Here is a 13436-nt window from a genome sequence, read left to right as displayed (position 1 = left end):
CTTAATATCAATAGGGATGTCCAAATGTTCAATCAGTACTCATCCCCGCCCGCCATGTGCTTCAAAACTGCATACGTATCTCGTGATATCAAGGTTGGGCAACCAGTACACAACAAGGAGTTACGAGTCCCATTTATACCGGCGCCATTTTGGACGAGGCCGGGCAGGTCCAGGATATAGTCAAAATGTCTCCACCAACCAGCGGTAGGACCAGAACCCCTTTCGGCAGTCCAAAAAGGTTCCGTTAAATGACAACTGAAGAGATAGGCAACAAGAACAATCAGTCAAAAGAGGGGACGCTTTCGGGAATGGGGCCCATGCCCTAGCAGGCAAGCGTCCGAGTTCCAAGGTGTCCCAGGGCCATTTTAGTGGACCAGGCCCAAATCCAAAGAGCCGGCCGCCATTTTGAGAGTCCTGTTGCAGCCGCCTATCGCTGCACCGCAAGAGTGGGCGCAATTCAGCTGGATGGTGGGCGAGACACTGTAGCCGCAAGAGCGGGCGCAACTCAGCTGGATGGCGGGTGAGGCACTGTGCTGCAAGAGCGGGCGGAACTCAGCTGGATGGCGGGTGAGGCACTGTGCCGCAAGAGCAGGCGGAACTCAGCTGGATGGCGAGTGAAACGCTAAGAGGCGCCCCACTGCAGATGAGGTGCCTCCACCTGGGGAGGCGGGAGAGGCCCGTTTGCGCCGCCTCCCCCCCCCCTGGCACCCCACGCCGTCTTTCGGTGCAGCATTGTAGGATGGCCGCACCAGTGCGGCAACTTGCTGGATACCACCTCGGTGCCATCCGGATCTCGGCACGTTGTGCTGCCTTCGGCCTACTGTAGCAGCAAGTGCGGGCGCAACTCAGCTGGACGGCGAGGGAAACGCTAAGGGGCGCCCCACTGCAGATGAGGTGCCTCCACCTGGGGAGGCGGGAGAGGCCCGTTTGCGCCGCCTCCCCCCCCCGGGCACCCCACGCCGTCTTTCGGCGCAGCATTGTAGGATGGCCACACCAGTGCGGCAACTTGCTGGACACCACCTCGGTGCCATCCGGATCTCGGCGCGTTGTGCTGCCTTTGGCCTACTGTAGCAGCAAGTGTGGGCGCAACTCAGCTGGACGGCGAGGGAAACGCTAAGGGGCGCCCCACTGCAGATGAGGTGCCTCCACCTGGGGAGGCGGGAGAGGCCCGTTTGCGCCGTCTCCCCCCCCCGGGCACCCCACACCGTCTTTTGGCGCAGCATTGTAGGATGGCCACACCAGTGCGGCAACTTGCTGTACACCACCTCGGTGCCATCCGGATCTCGGCGCGTTGTGGTGCCTTCCGCCTATTCGCACATCGGTCCGCTACTGACGCCGCCTCACTGGCCAACGGATTTTGTAGGCTTTTTATAGCCCAAAGCCGCATAACAGGTCATGTGACTTGTTTATGAAACTTTTCATTGGTTCATTTTACTTTTGGTTTCCTAATGATGGAAGGCTTGATCATATGACCTAAAAATAACACTTTTCATTGGATTGAAACATTTTTTTTTCCCAAATGATGAAAGCCCCACCTTTTTTTTCTCACTCGGCAGTCCAAAAAGGTTCCGTTAGATGACAACAGAGGGGACAGGCAACAAGAACCATCAGTCAAAAGAGGGGAGGGCAAGTTCTTCCCTACCGGGTCACGTTGGGGCTCCACCGGAAGTCATCGAATTGGTAGTCTACAGTGTTTCTGGATGTTTCAGACTGAAGCTGGCGTCAGCATGAGAGCACCACCATCTTGTAGCTCCGTCGTGGCCATTCCGCAAGCAATCATGGCAGCCGCTCCCCACCGGAAGCCTGCGGGAGTCGGGGCCCCGATGACTTTTGTAGAATCTTCAAGGCTGAGGGGACGCTTTCGGGAATGGGGCCCATGCCCTAGCAGGCAAATGCCTGAGTTCAAATGTATCCCAGGGCCATTTTAGTGGACCAGGCCCAAATCCGAAGAGCCGGCCGCCATTTTAAGAGACCTGTGGCAGCCGCCTATCGCTGCACCGCAAGAGTGGGCGCAATTCAACTGGATGGTGGGCGAGACGCTGTAGCCGCAAGAGCGGGCGCAACTCAGCTGAATGGCGGATGAGGCACAGTGCCGCACAAGTGGGCGCTAAACAGCTGAATGGCGACTGAAACACTAAAGGGCGCCCCACTGCAGCAGAGGAGCCTCCACCTGGGGAGGCAGGGGAGGCCCGTTCGCGCCGCCTCCCCCCCCCGGGGCGCCCCACGCCGTTTTTCGGCGCAGCATTGTAGGATGGCCAGACCACTGCGGCAACTTACTGGACACCACCTGGGTGCCGTCCGGATCTCGGCGCGTTGTGCTGCCTTCGGCCTATTCGCACAACGGTCCGCTACTGACGCCACCTCACAGGCCGACGGATTTTGCCGACTAAAAGACAGACCAAAGCAGCCCATTGTTGCTTTGAGATGGATGTTGCAGCAGGCTGCCATGTAAATAGTTGTTTACATTTTTTTTTTTTAACGTGTTTACTTTGTTGGAGCGTTGTATATATTTATAAGTTATTAAAGTGTTATAATCCTACTACTTTGTTGGAGTGCTATATATTTTTAATGTGACACATAATTGTGAAGACTTTAATGTACAAAAAGGCATCCCTGGAATCTTCCGCTTCAGGCTCGGTCCCACACACCCTTACAGTGAGAATCCCCTCCCCAATCACAATACAGGATCGTTATCAGATAGTAGGAACGCATGTGGTGTGACGGATCTCATGGGGTGGGGGCCTTGATCTACTGTAACTCCTTTGAAGAGGGGTGATTCTTTACAGTTGGGGCCATAAACTACATCCGCAAGGCTAGGTGATAGCCTGGGACCGGCCTGGACAATCAGACACAGAGGAAGAGGAGTGTCAGAGGGTACGGTAGTGAATAGGGTGAAAGGGAGGTGTCGGGCGGGCACAGGGTGTGATTCTCAGGGAAGAGCAGCGCAGATGGGGGGAGGTTTATGGCCCATGCATGAGAGAGAGAGCGGGGGTGATCAGTGCGTGGGGGAGATGCTTGCGAGGGTGGGGAGCCATGCTGAGGATTGGCAGCGTGCAGAGAGTGGGTCTGGACAAGGCATCTAAAATGGCTGCCATGCACGACAAAAGTGTGGCATTGGAAAAAAGGCAAGGTGGCGCAGACAATTTTTATCAATACGGATTAATTTTTAACAATTATTTTTAACAATATATTTACTCGCAGTGACAAAATGGCGGTCAACACTTCCTGATTTCCTTCGAATCGAACGTTAACAGACGTCACGCAGCAAAAAAAAAAAAAACGCTCACGCGCAGCCGCTGGAAGACATGTATCAACATATATGAGCATCCTCAGCCACCCTCAGAAAACATAGAGGGTCAGGATACCTCTCCCGTACCCCCTTATACCCATGTCTCACATTGTTTTTCCTCCATCTTGTAATTTAATTAAAATGAAACACAAAATGGCGAATTCCTGGTTCGCGACCCGGTTCGCGAACCGGGAAGCGCTTCTACCGCGAAAAATCAAATTTTTTTTATTTGCCGCACGGGACCCTTTAATAACCCCAACATCATTCCTAGGGGGTCAAGAGGGGTCTACCTTGCCCCCTTTCATTAAATTACCCCTTCCTTTTTCTCCTCCTCTTGTCTCTCGATCCTACCGAGAGGAAAGATGTCGGCCGTTCCGGACTGTTTAGAATGTTGACAGACACCGGAGAGCCAATCAGCTTCGCTTCGCAAAATTCCGTTACGCTAAAAGTACGCGAACCGGAGCGCTACCCGGGACGCTGTCACAGATATATCTGTTTTTTGAAACGTTAATTTCTCAAAATCCACTGGAGCACATATATTGAGACCTAGCAAAGGCACATCGGGCTAACAGTCCCTACAATTTTGCCAAGTTTCGTGCAAATCCATTCAGCCGTTCGAGCTAAAAGTGAGGCCAACCGCCCTATGGAAAAATGAATGTGAGAAACGCGTTTTGGGACCCCCCTTTTTTCTCGGCCCCCCCTTGACAAAACCCCTCCAAATTTTTAGGGGCTGCTCAGAAACAAAATGTGCCATTTTCCTGAAAATTTCAGCCGATTCCGTCCACAAACGCCAAAGGTATTAGACATAGAATTTTCTCTCACCCTCTGAGGCGGAAAGCCGGAGGTTCTTTCAGCTCTGCTCTTTTATTTCTGCTAGTAGCCTAATGCTTGACTGAAAAAGCTATTTTAGATCGTCTTTTAAAAATTGTAATCGTCTTGTAAAAATTGCATGTAAAACCTACCTTCGCTTCATCTAGAAAGCGGTTTTCACTGGACCCGACTCTCCCTTCATCCCACTACCGCCTGGGCCACTCAGCTGATTACCGACGCAGAGAGTTGGCCCCGGGGAGGTGAAGGCGTTTACAGCGGCCATATTGAGGGTGGTGGCGCCCTGACGCGCTCTAGCTCTCTATAAAAGGGGCTTGTTGTGACACGCAGCATAACTCTCTCACCCTCTGAGGCGGAAAGCCGGAGGTTCTTTCAGCTCTGCTCTTTTATTTCTGCTAGTAGCCTAATGCTTGACTGAAAAAGCTATTTTAGATCGTCTTTTAAAAATTGTAATCGTCTTGTAAAAATTGCATGTGAAACCTACCTTCGCTTCATCTAGAAAGCGGTTTTCACTGGACCCGACTCTCCCTTCATCCCACTACCGCCTGGGCCACTCAGCTGATTACCGACGCAGAGAGTTGGCCCCGGGGAGGTGAAGGCGTTTACAGCGGCCATATTGAGGGTGGTGGCGCCCTGACGCGCTCTAGCTCTCTATAAAAGGGGCTTGTTGTGACACGCAGCATAACTCTCTCACCCTCTGAGGCGGAAAGCCGGAGGTTCTTTCAGCTCTGCTCTTTTATTTCTGCTAGTAGCCTAATGCTTGACTGAAAAAGCTATTTTAGATCGTCTTTTAAAAATTGTAATCGTCTTGTAAAAATTGCATGTGAAACCTACCTTCGCTTCATCTAGAAAGCGGTTTTCACTGGACCCGACTCTCCCTTCATCCCACTACCGCCTGGGCCACTCAGCTGATTACCGACGCAGAGAGTTGGCCCCGGGGAGGTGAAGGCGTTTACAGCGGCCATATTGAGGGTGGTGGCGCCCTGACGCGCTCTAGCTCTCTATAAAAGGGGCTTGTTGTGACACGCAGCATAACTCTCTCACCCTCTGAGGCGGAAAGCCGGAGGTTCTTTCAGCTCTGCTCTTTTATTTCTGCTAGTAGCCTAATGCTTGACTGAAAAAGCTATTTTAGATCGTCTTTTAAAAATTGTAATCGTCTTGTAAAAATTGCATGTGAAACCTACCTTCGCTTCATCTAGAAAGCGGTTTTCACTGGACCCGACTCTCCCTTCATCCCACTACCGCCTGGGCCACTCAGCTGATTACCGACGCAGAGAGTTGGCCCCGGGGAGGTGAAGGCGTTTACAGCGGCCATATTGAGGGTGGTGGCGCCCTGACGCGCTCTAGCTCTCTATTAAAAGGGACGGGCCTCCTCCGCGTAGCGGACGCGGTTTGCGGACGCGCCGGATGCACGCCGGAGTCACGCCAGAGTCCTGCCCGTCTGGGCCCGTCCGGGCCAGGACGGGCCCAGGGGCCAGGTACTCTGCCCGAACAAACTCCGTAGTCCCTGTCATAAAGTACAGTCGTGATGAGTTATATGCCCTAAAGGGGAGAGAAAGCTCATTATGTACCAAGCTCCACACACACTTAAGGACGTGGAAACCATGCATAGGATGCAACTATAACGTAACCAACCTCTACAGGAGAGAGGACACCTCCCATTTGGTCCGCCTTGCATTACTAAATTGTAGATCTTTGCCTAAACACGCTACTGAGCTCCACATGCTCCTGGAAGAACGAGACCTTGATGTACTCTTCCTGTCGGAGACATGGATGGATGACAGCTCAGAGCCAGATATTATACGGGCTCTTCCTTCTAACTTCGCTATTTTGAGGCAAGACCGCCCATTGGGCCGGGGCGGAGGCATCGCCATCATTTTCAGGAAAACATTGATCTGTAGAATAGAAGAAATTACAATTGCAGGGGCTGAATGCCTGAAGTTTGCGATTCTGTTCTCTCCTACCTGCACCTTTTCTGGATTGTTGCTCTACAGACCTCCCGGCACATACGGCCAATTCTGTGAAGACCTTGCGATTAAAGCAATAAACTATGCAAGTGCTGTTCCCAATTTCACCATTTTAGGTGATTTTAACATCTATTTCGATGAGCCCGACTCGTTGGCCTGTCGTAATTTGACCTCCAATTTGGAAGTGCTCCAGCTGAACCAAATAGTTACAGGTCCAACGCATAAAGCAGGACACACTTTAGATCATTGTTATACCAATATGGATACTCTTACTTTCGATAAGTCCATTAGGATTCCCTGGTCCGATCATTCATTATTACTTTTCTCCCTGACCCCCGAGAAACAACAGGAACCGGCGAGTGTTTCCAAACGGACAACTCGAGTCTGGTCCAAACTTCCAATAGACAGCTGGAACAACAGTCTGAAAGAAACACTACCCGTTATAACAAATGATCCATTGGAGGCCGATGCTCGGTTTAACCAATGGCTGGAGGCATCTTTAGATCGCACCCATCCCAAAAGCAATCTATCCCACAGAAGTGGTGGAAATAAACAATCTTGGTACACCCCCGAGCTAAAAGCCCTTAAAGTACTGTGTAAACAACAAGAAAGAAGCTGGAGGAAAGATTATACGGCAACCAGCAAGGAGAACTATAGATTAGCTCTAAGGAAGTATAAACAGGAAATAAAAAATACACAATCTAACTACTACCAGACAAAAATTAGTGCTGCATCTAATGCGCCCAGAGAAATTTTTAAAATTTTTAACTCTCTTGTTGCCTCTCCTGTTCCCACAGCTGACCCTGGCCAAGCAACTACACGCTGCAATGAACTTGCTAACTTCTTTTCTACAAAGGTGGCCAATATATTCTCTTCTTTTCAACACCCTCCCACTGAATCCACTGGCCCCTCTCACGCAGGTCTAAATGAACTTGAGCATTTTGATTTGTTGGATTGCTCGACTACCAAAACGCTGCTAAAAAATCTTAAATCTGGTTCTCCCCTAGATCCCGCACCTCCAACTATATTGAATCTGGTATCTGATACTGTGACCCCAGTGATCAAGGAGGTGATTAACTCTTCTCTCATAGCAGGCGTAGTACCCCCTTCCTGGAAACAGGCAAGAGTGAAGGCCTTGCTAAAAAAACCTAGCCTTAATCCGGATGATTGGGCAAACTACCGCCCAATATCCCTTTTACCAACTGTTAGTAAGCTTGCTGAGAAGCATGTAAATTCCTTGCTCTCCTCCTTTTTGGAGAACAGTAACTCTCTGCACCCTACACAGACAGGCTTTAGAAGCAATTTGGGTACAGAAATAGCCTTGGTTACAGTGGTGGAGGAAACAAGAAAGATCATGGACAGTGGAAGTTGTGCGGCTATACTACTTCTAGATCTGAGCGCGGCCTTTGACACCGTGAACCATTCTATTCTGATTCAGAGGCTAAGAGAAGTAGGTGTCACGGGCCAGGCGCTCAATTGGCTGTGCTCCTTCCTGTCCGATAGATCGTTTGCTGTGGTTGAGGATAATGTATCCTCCCCCCAAATGGGTCTACAATGTGGTGTTCCCCAGGGCTCCTCCCTCAGCCCAACCTTATTTAACATATACATGAGGCCATTGGCTGAGGTGGTACTGCCCTGGGGGGTCCAACTGGTGACATACGCAGACGATACCCAGCTCATCATCTCCCTGACCTCTCAAGCCGCCCCGTTTGCAAATCTTACCACCTGTCTGGATAAGATCTATGACTGGATGGATAAATCCTTCCTAAAGTTAAATGGCGCAAAAACGGAGGTGATGATGCTGGGATACAACCCACCCACCACGGTGGAAAGTTGGTGGCCTTCTATACTTGGCCAGTCTCCTCTACCAAAAGAAAAAATTAAAAGCTTGGGGGTCTGGCTAGACCCTGCTCTTAATTTTGCAGTACAGGCACGGAGGGTTGCAGGTACCTGCCTTGCCTACATCAGGCTACTGAGGAAAATTATTAGGCTTCTTCCCTTCGAAGCTAGGAAGATCCTGGTGCAAGCGTTGATCCTGACACGATTGGATTACGCCAACGCACTATATCTCGGTGCACCACTAGGGACAATCAAAACTTTACAGACAGTACAAAACTGTGCAGCACGATTGTTGCTGAATGTCCCGCGCAGATCATCCGTTAAGCCTGGTCTGCGCCAGCTTCACTGGTTACCAGTGAAACAGAGAGTGGAATTTAAAGCTCTGACTATGGTACATAAGGCAGTGAATAAAACTGGACCTGTGCTCATTCAATCCATGTTTTGCCTATATGCTCCCAAGCGGACCCTGAGATCCACCAACAAAAATCTGTTAGCGGTCCCCAAGACAAGGAGAGTGCGTACAGGAGGGAGACGTTTTTCCCTACATGCCACAAATCTTTGGAATTCGCTTCCTGAAGCAATTAGAATGGAAACAAATCATTTAAGATTCAGAAAATTGTTAAAGACCTTCCTGTTTGTCTGAATCTCGGAGTCTGAAAGAGTTAAAAGCGCTGGGATGCCCTCGGGTAGCCATGCGCTATACAAGTGCGTAATTCATAATTCATTCATTCAAAAGTCCCATAGAGAAAAAATCCTAACTATATATACCTACTGGCGACCGCCAGTAGGTAATATATATATATAGATATATATATATATATATATATATATATATATATATATATATATATATATATATATATATATAGATATATATATATATATATATATATATATATCTTTTGCTGCTCGCTATCTGCACATTGCTCAAGTTGTCTAGCTCCTGTGTGTAACTTCTGCAGTGAAATTTTCTAAAGGCAGTAAAAGAAGTACATGAAAGGCTCTATCAAATGTCATGGGGGAAGACTAGATACCGCTTATGCTCTGGCTAATTGAGCACACAGATCAGTTGGGCTTCCCCCAGATTGGTGGGTCCATCCTACTGTGAATGCAAACAGCTGACAACGATATACAGCAGTCATGAAAATTGAATCAGCCGATTGATCTAAAATGCCTTTTTCTAGAATTTCTGTACTGGGAACAAAAACTACCTACTTACTGGGACAACATAAAACAGCCACCAAGGAAGAGAGAAACAATGGACATGGTTTTACCATTTAAAATACATATTAAAATTTTTTAAAAAAAGGAAAACTAACAATATGTGTGTTAATCTACCTCAAAAGGCCTTTAAAGAATTGACACGAAAATTCCCAATTTTACTCATATATGTAATAGGAATTCAATTATAGTATTTCTAAATACACTTGCCTCTATTAGGAGGGGACAGAAAGCCCGAAAAGGCAAACTGGGGTAATGGGCGTATTACCATCCTTTCAGGTTGTATATTATTATAATTCCTTCATCTGCTTCATCCCAATAATTTTTAGGGAGAAAAACGGAAGTACTCCCAAAGCAGAACTTGCATCCCACCCACCCAACAAAATCAAGTAACATAATGGGGAGCTGCAACCAATTATCAATAGGTCAAGGGAGCCATGGGTTGAAACAGTTTGGGAACCGCTGGTTTATAGGATTGAACCTCAACAAGACTCCAAATACTTAGCTCTCTATCTGCAGACAGATGCTCAGCCTTTGAGGTTCTGTGCCTTGCTCACATGCCCTTCCACAGCAAAGGCTAATCCTATATTCAAGTAAAGCTTTAAGGATATTATCAGATTATAAACCTATAATCTAGACTAATATCTCTGGTGATGATTTCCCTACAAGAAGAAGCCTGTTACAACCTCTTTCTCTCAACATGCTTCAAAACTATGAAAATTCCTCCTATCAACTTAGCAGAAACATCCAAGGCCACTTGAAATTTAGGACAGGAAGAAAAACCTATGTTTTCTACAATATACATTGAAGGGTCCCACCATCCAGCAGAGAGAATCATCAGCCCTGGAAAGGAGAGTGCAAATGTTATAGAGGAGAGGATCAAATTCACCCTACAACTGGAGCCAAATCTCTCCAATAAGTGGTGGCAGGGGATCACGCAGAACTCTCTATCACTCTCTTTTTGTTCAACACCATGTATAAGTTCATGTTCGCTTCACTATGAAATGAACAACCTCTGACAGTATCTGACAATCAATCACAATATCAAAACACTCCCCACATCGGAAACCAAATGAAATGCATAATAAGAATGAGTCCCATATCTCTAGTTAAGTTTTTTACTCCACTACATGCCAGGATACAGAAAGATATGACATGATAAGAGCACAACTCTGGTCCTAATGAATTTCACAGAAACACTGACACATCACCATACCACTAAACTACAACCTTCCAATCAAGCACAATGAATAATGTAAGGTGCTATAAATCTGGAAAGCACTTCAACACCCCATAAGGTATAAAACTAAGCATGGGCGAATTTTGCGAATCTCGCGTTCGCGAATTTTGCAGATTTGCAAATTCGCAATCCGCAAAATCCGCGAATTCTCGAGAATTTGCGGATTTTTTTTTTTTGTGTTCGCAAGTGTTTCTGCCAGTTCGCGAGGATTTGGTACTAGTTCGCAATTGCGAACTTACTTGTCGGCTCGCAACGGTCGCGACTATGTTGTTTCTACGTCTGGTTCATCATCACAGCCTCCCAGCACCCTCTGTTTCACCACTGGCACCCTCTCTTTGACCCATGCCACCCTCTGTTACATCAATGCCACCCTCTGGTTCATCATCACTGTAGAAGATGGGGGGAAAAGCAAGCCCACCTGCCCTGCTTGAACTGACATGAATTAATTTGGGGTTAGTTTATTAACAACACCTGCCCTGCCCCAACTGACAATAATGAATTAGGGGCTAATTAATGTGTCACTGAAAGAATTTGAAGTTCCAGCCTGGCACCTGCTTGTCTGCTCCTTTAGCTGTAAATCAGGACCTTTGTGGCATACAGTTAAGGTCAGAGCAGGGTCACACAATAGTTGCAAGCAGGCAACCGAATTCTGGAGGGCCCCCTCAGGAAGCACTACAGGGAATCGTTACAAATCATGAGGTTGACCTTTTGCACCTGCTCATTGCTTTTGCTTTTGCTAAAATCGTTTTTCGGTTTTTTCGCGCTATTCGCGGGGCGCGACGTCGTGCGAAACCGACCGCGGAAACCGCCAATTCGTGCGAATGAGCTTTTTATTTTTTTGCGGCTTGTTGTTTCGCGAGTTTTTTTGCAGTATTTGCAAGCCGCTAGCAGCGCAACACGAAAATTTACCCCAAGGTCGAGTACGGGCGCGGCCATTTTGTTTGCGTGACGTATTTCTGTTTCCGCCCGCTATGTATAATCTCGCGCAGTAAGCGCATTGCGAGTAGAGGTTCGCACGAGATCGCGAGGGAAATCTAGAGGTTCGCACGAGATCGCGAGGGAAATCTCGCGCGAACTTACTTTCGCGCTAGTGAACGGGCGCCGGCCATCTTGTTTTTCATTCATTTCCTGTGTCTGGGCATGGTGTTTAATCCTCTTGGTATCTTTGCCATCCTTTGCTTGTTTTCAGTTTTTTTTTTAACGATTTTGCTTCTTATCTATCCCTCTCTTTTCCTAGCTGTATATTTTTGTCTTTTCTGCTATTTTTCTTTACTTTTAAACTACTTTTTTAAACTCTTTTCTTTTCTTCTTCCCTATACTATTCTTTCTTAATTTTCTACTTCTTCCTACCTTACCTGCCCAGACCATGGTCAAGCCAGGCGCCGTGAAGCTGCCCAGGCACTTGAGGGCCGCAGCGGCGACGGGGAGTAGTGCTGGACCCAGTGCCAGGACAGCATGCGGGAGATTGAGGGGGGAGCAGGTGACGCGACTGGAGATATTCAGCCCAGAGGAAGTGGGCGCGCTGGTCTACTTCGTCCAGCGCCGCCTGCCCAGGACCATCGCGGGAGGCGGCAGGATCGCGGCCGGCGGCTACAACATGCGGGAGCGCCGGAAGCGGTGGGAGAAGGTGTGCTGGGCCATATCCCACCTCTACGGGGTCCAGCGCACCTACAGCCAGGTCACCCATTGCTGGACGGACCTCCTGGTACGCGAGCGCGACCTGCTGGACCAGCTCGGCTTGGAGATCCCCGGGCTTGGTGAGTAGTAGTAGCCATTTAATCACTCACTACTATGATGTTTTCTCCTGCTCTGTGTTGTTGTATTGCAAATATTTGTTTTTTACATGGAGCAAGCCAATAATGCCGCTGATGACGATTACATTGTAGTTAAATTATATTTCAAAATCTTCTGTGCATTTCAGGTGCACTGCTCTCCTTCTCAGTGGCGTTGCTACTATGCTTATTTGTTTTCTATTTCGTGGTCTCATTGGCCTGAGTAACTATTATGTATGAGTGTACTTTACAGAACTGCGTAATGCTAGACACTAGGGGGCAGATTACATTTACAAGCCCCTTGCGCCACGTTTACGTTGCCTTGCGTGACGCAACAGCGGCGTAAACGTGCCGCATCCCTGCGAGTCATTTACAGCATGACGCATCTTGGGAGATGCGTCACGTTATAAAGCCATGGGCCTGCACCACAATGGGTGCGTTCCTAGTACGCAGGGTGGGCGGTCCGGCGGCTGTGCGCCTCGCAAAATTGCCTGCGTGAAATCTACAAGATTTAACGCAGGCACTTCTGCGACGCTGCTACGTCAATTCAATTCCTTATGTCTGCTTGAAGCAGGCGAAAGGACTGACACATCATGTTAAGTATTGGGTGGCCCTGAGCATTACTGGAGTTGCATTGCGTTGGCGACGTGACTCCAGCGATGCGCCGCTCTTACGTGACGAGATGCGTCACGCAAGTGCCTACCCTTGCGCCAGGGCGCGCCGCATTGTAAATGAGGTGCATCTGCCGTGTCGCAAGGGTAGTTTTGCGTGACGCATTTGATCTGGCGCATCTCTGGAGATGCGCCAGAAAGCGTAAGTAAGTATGCCCCTAAGGGGCAGAATTGCAATTACCGTCGCATCCCTGCAAAGTAGCAGGGATGCGCCATTAATTTTGTGGCCCGCTACCACCACCAAACATGGTGCGCCGTATTTGCAATGCGGCGCACCATGGGCCCAAAACGTCACCGAAGCTTTACTGCTGGAGTTGCGTCGCAATGATGGCGCAGCTCCAGCAATGCTCTGGGGTACCCTATCTCCCCAATGCTGGGTCAAGCCGTACGTCTGCTTCAAGCAGGTGCAGGGTTTGTGTGACGCATCATTGTCCTAAAGGTGACTGATTGAAATTTTGTAGATTTCCCTCAGCCACTTTTAGGATGTGTTCCAGCGCAGGAATGCCCTCCCTTGCGCCGGAACGCCCCCTGATGGCGCAGGGCTTTATAACGGGATGCATCTCCCAAATGCGTCACGTTGTTATAATATTATACGCCGCACCATGGCGC

Source organism: Lissotriton vulgaris, chromosome 8, assembly GCF_964263255.1.
Source record: "Lissotriton vulgaris chromosome 8, aLisVul1.2, whole genome shotgun sequence".
Taxonomy (NCBI): domain Eukaryota; kingdom Metazoa; phylum Chordata; class Amphibia; order Caudata; family Salamandridae; genus Lissotriton; species Lissotriton vulgaris.
The sequence above is the reverse complement of the archived record's forward strand: the minus strand, read 5'-3'. Positions refer to the sequence as shown.